Genomic DNA, 5,322 nt, shown 5'->3' with positions numbered 1-5,322 from the left:
CTCTACATTGTTCTCTGGGTACATATGTAGATAAGCAATTATCTACATTGTGTACTTGGAGAACTGTAGGGAAATGCTGCCGGATTTTCCTTAGAATTGAAAAGTTGGCATATATTCACTAGTGAGATTAGACGTCCAAGGATGGGTTAGGTTGGAGTGATAAGGACCTTTGACTGCATGCATACAATTGAACATGTGACTATCTTAGCTTGTTGTATACGTGTGTGATTTGAATATGTGAGTGTGTGTACTTTAATAATGATTGATGCATTATAATGAATGTTGTGTTTAATTATTAGAGGTGGTCTTCTTGAATGAGATGGATCGTACTTGGATGTATGGTAGTCGTGAATCGATTGAGTTTGTGAATGGGGTCTCGGAATTCTGTAGAAGTGCATTAGAATATCAAACATCCTCTGGAGCAGTCGACTTTTATTGTCCTTGTTTGGATTGTAGAAATGTGAGCAAGGTTAGTAGTATACATGTGGTTAGGGAGCATGTCTTTCGCCGTGGGTTTAGGCCTCAATACCACGTATGGTTTGGCATGGTGAGCAGGGGAGGTATATGGGAAGCTCTGGAGTAAAGAATGATGTATGTGAAGAAAAAAAGAAGGATGATGATGAGTTAGGGGATGAGAATTTGGATGATGAATTTGGAGATGATGATAGGGATCGGGTAGACGAGATGATACACGAGGTTGAAGATCAGTCGTGTAGACGACCTCGTATTTTTGAGTCTATGTCTCAGGCTGCTGAAAAGCCGTTGTATCCAGGTTGTACAAAGTACACCAAACTTTCCGCGGTGGTAACACTGTTCAACATTAAGTCGAACGCTGGTTGGACGGATCTAGTTTCACATCGTTGTTGGAAGTTTTAGCTGAGATGCTCCCTGATGGAAATGAACTGCCAAAGTCGTACTATTATGCGAAGAAGCTGATGTGTCCTTTGGGTTTAGAGTACGAGCGGATACATGCTTGTCCTAACGATTGTGTGCTTTATCGTAATGAGTATGAGCATTTACATGAGTGTCCACGTTGTGGATTGTCGAGGTACAAGCGTGAAGGAGCTGGAGGTAGTGAAGGACCACCAGCCAAGGTGTTGTGGTATCTACCCATAATACCTAGATTTAAGCGCATGTTCTCAATTAAAGGAGATGCGAAGAATTTGAGGTGGCATGCAGATCGTAGGAAGAAAGACGGTCTGCTCAAGCATCCGGCTGATTCGCCTGAGTGGAAAACTATCGACAGGGTGCATAAGTCATTTGGTAATGAGGATAGGAATCTGAGGCTTGGATTATGTACGGATGGCATGAACCCTTTTGGCAATCTCAGCTCGCAGCATAGTACATGGCCAGTAGTTTTAGTGGTTTACAACTTGCCTCCTTGTGCATGAAACGCAAGTACATGATGTTATCGCTTTTTATATCGGGGCCCAAACACCTGGAAATGACATAGATGTATACCTTCAGCCGCTTGTTGAAGATTTACAGAAGATGTGGAACGAAGGAGTGTTAGTATTTGATGCGTATGCTAATGAGATGTTCACTCTGCGTGCCATGCTTTTTTGTACTATGAACGATTATCCAGCTTATGGGAACTTATCTGGGTATAAGACTAAAGGAAAACAACCTTGCCCGATTTGTTTAGATGACATGAAATCTACACACCTTAAGGGCTGCAAACATGTGTATATGCGCACACGAAGGCTCCTCAGCCGCGACCATCCCTATCGGTTTAAGAAGAAGGCATTCGATGGGACGGTTGAAGAAGAAGTTGCTCATAGACCATTAACTGGTACTGAAGTTTATAATCAGGTGAAGGGCATTGAAACAGTCTTTGGTAAACCTGCTAGTGAGGTTGATAAACTACAGGATTATGGAAAAAAAGTCCATTTTTTGGAAACTCCCATATTGGAAAGATCTAAAGGTCAGACATTGTTTGGATGTCATGCACATAGAGAAGAATGTTTGTGAAGCTATTATCGCGACACTTATGAATATTCCGGGCAAGACAAAAGATGTTAAGGCGTCACGACTTTACTTGGAAAAAGAGGGGATTCGACCAGAGTTGTGGGCTCAGAAAAGGGACGGAAGGAAGAAGAAAAGAGGGGAGGAAAGGTTGATGATGAAACTCAGAAAAGTAAAAAGGTGGAGGATTCGGAGAAGAATTATTTGCCACCAGCTTGCTACACGATGTCGCGTGCAGAGAAACGGATTTTTTGCGAGTCATTGTATGGCATTAAGGTCCCTACTGGCTACTCATCGAATATGAAGCGCTTTGTTACCTTAAATGGTGAGTTGAAGTTATCGAGTATGAAATCGCACGATTGTCATGTCATGATGCAAGTATTCTTACCGATTGCAATTCGTGGGATACTTCCAAAGCATGTGAGGCACACCATTACAGAACTGTGTTCATTTTTTCATTCAATCTGCAGCAAAGTCCTAGACCCGTCGACCCTCGATTCCTTGCAGTCCAGAGTAGTTGAAACTCTATGCAAATTTGAGATGTATTCCCCCCCCCCCGCATTCTTTGACATTATGGTCCATCTCATTGTCCATCTAGTTCGAGAAATTAAGCTGTGTGGTCCAGTGTTTTTGAGGTGGTGCTATCCTTTTGAGAGATATATGGGAACTTTGAAGGATAAAGTTCGGAATCCTGCACAACCAGAAGGTAGTATAATTCAAGGGATTGTGGGTGAAGAGATCAGTAATTTTGTGGCTGAGTATTTTGCTAGTGTTGATCCTGTTGGACTTCCGACATCCCGACACGAGGGCAGACTTGAGGGCAAGGGTACAATTGGTTCAAAATTGATCACACCTTCCGTAGAAAAGCGTAAACAAGCTCACTTATTTGTATTGCATCACGTACCAGATGTCCATCCTTATTTAAGTGAACATATGGAGGAATTACGTGTTAGCAATCCTGGAAAAGGAGTGAGGGCATTGACGCAAATGCATAACAAGACTTTCATTGATTGGTTTCATAAACGAGTACTCAATGATTTGGATGAAAGTGTTCCTGAAACAGTCAAGTGGTTAGCATTTGGTCCTCGTGAAGCTGTACGCTCTTATGAGGGTTATGATATTAATGGGTATACGTTTTGGACTGAACGTCAAGATCTAAAGTCAAGATCGCAACAAAATAGTGGTGTTTCACTTGTGGCGTCGTCTACACAATATGCAAGCTCGAAAGATAAGTCGCCTGTACATGCTGAAAGCAACTATTATGGGCGAATACAAGAAATATGGGAGCTGGACTACTGTACTTTTAATATTTGCCTCTTGTGTTGCAGTGGGTTGACAATAATCGACGTTGTGTAAGAAACGATGATCCTTGCGGTTTCACTCTTGTTGACCTTAGTCGTCTACGTGAAACTGAGGAGCCATTTGTAATTGCATCACAAGTCAAGCAAGTATTTTTTGTAACTGATCCTGCTGATCATAAGTGGTCAATTGTTGTACCTGGTAAAAGGAGTATCCTCGGTATTGGTGATGTTGATAATGAGGAAGAATATGATGCATTTGAGGACCTCCCCCCTTTTACCTATCCTGAAATTGTGTGGAAGATGATGTAAATATGTCGGAGAACTATATGCGTGTAGATCACACGGAAGGGATAATGTACTTGAGGATCCTGGAAACGGCGGAAGTCAATAAATCATGAGACATAAACTCAGGTGTGTAATTTCTCCAATTTCGGCTATTTTGGCCTATTTGGCCTTTTCGCTCCCAAATCGTACTTATCGAGTGATTTAACCCCAAATTTTTTGAACATGATTATATGATGTATAATGTAACTAGTATGTAGATTTTCAGGCTTTAATTTGTTGTTGGTTGCATTTCGGGAACGAAAAGGCCATTTCCGGCCTATTTTGGCCTATTTGGCCTTTCGCTCCCAAATGTACTTATCGAAGTGATTTAACCCCAAATTTCTTTGAACATGATTATATGATGTATAATGTAACTAGTATGTAGATTGTTAGGCTTTAATTTGTTGTTGGTTGCATTTCGGGAACGAAAAGGCCATTTCCGGCCTATTTTGGCCTATGTTGAACCCTAGTTTTGATGATGACAAAGAAACAAAGATGCAAACTAAGTAGTGAACTAATGAGTTACTTAAGTGTATGATATTTAAGGTATCAATGAAAGGAACTGGGAGAATACGAAGTCAAGGAAGAAGTCAAGAGAGGATTTCAAAGGCTAAGTAAAGAAGTTTCTATAAGTTGATACTGGAGCAAGCATTGGATCAAGAAGAATAGAAGCTAGGCGTTTTATTTTCTAGTTCCAGTGTAAAGGAACAAAGTAAGAATGGTAAGGAACAATGGCAGTTTTATTTGAGAATGAGAGTTTGTTCCTTTCTAAGGAACAAACTAAGTGACACTAAACGAATCTGTTAAAGGAACTTGGTTTATAAAAGGAACTAGACTTAGGCGTGCAAAAGTATAAGGGTACAATTATGAAATTGAGTAAGTCATGCCTAAATTATAGGAAATTAGTTTTATCTAATTTCAAATCAGTTTAAATGATTAAATCAGTTTTAAAAAGAAAATCTGTTTTAGGAAAAGATTTTGTTTGTCGGAAAATATATATAGAAAATAATTATCTGGTTTTATAAACAATTTCTTTAAAAGATATTATTTTCTTAAAGATTAAAAATTCAGTTTTAATGATAAAAGTTGTTTTTATAACTAACTGATTTCGGATAAAGCTGAAGGAACTCCTACAAATTAGGAGTTGTGGCTAAAATATATCCACGTTCATATTGAGATCATGGGATCATGGGACATGATGAGAAACGTTGATGTGTCCAAGTTATCCGCCAATCTTAGGCGGATTTCGAGGCGTTTTTGGTGTCGGTACGAGCTTAGTGTCGGGATTTAGGAGATATTTGACGTTAGGAGTGTTGCCGGAGGATGTTGTGATTTGAGGAGTTTAGGATGTAGTTTACATGATGGCACACTCGAGGCCGATCTTAGCCCTCCGATCACTTTTGGTATCCCGGAGCCCTTGCTCGTTGTCCTTTATGATGCATCTTCCGAGTTTCGAGGTCCGTGTTCGGCTTCATTTTTATTCGTCGCCCGAGGATTGATCACTTCAGTTCTGCAGCTTCATGGCTTCCTCAAAAGCCAAGTTATTTATTCTCTCCTTGTTGATTTTTGTGTTTAGTTTTGGGCAGACGACTCGTCGCGACCCGCGATCAGTGTCGCGAGTCGCGACCTTCCTATTGCGCGAGTCGCGAGCTTTGTCGCGAGTCGCGACCCCTGCCGCTGCACTTTTTACTTTCTTTTCCTCCCTTGGAGGGAAAGGGGGTTCAGCCAGTTT

Source organism: Beta vulgaris, chromosome 8, assembly GCF_026745355.1.
Source record: "Beta vulgaris subsp. vulgaris cultivar EL10 chromosome 8, EL10.2, whole genome shotgun sequence".
NCBI classification, from domain to species: Eukaryota; Viridiplantae; Streptophyta; class Magnoliopsida; order Caryophyllales; family Amaranthaceae; genus Beta; species Beta vulgaris.
The sequence above is the reverse complement of the archived record's forward strand: the minus strand, read 5'-3'. Positions refer to the sequence as shown.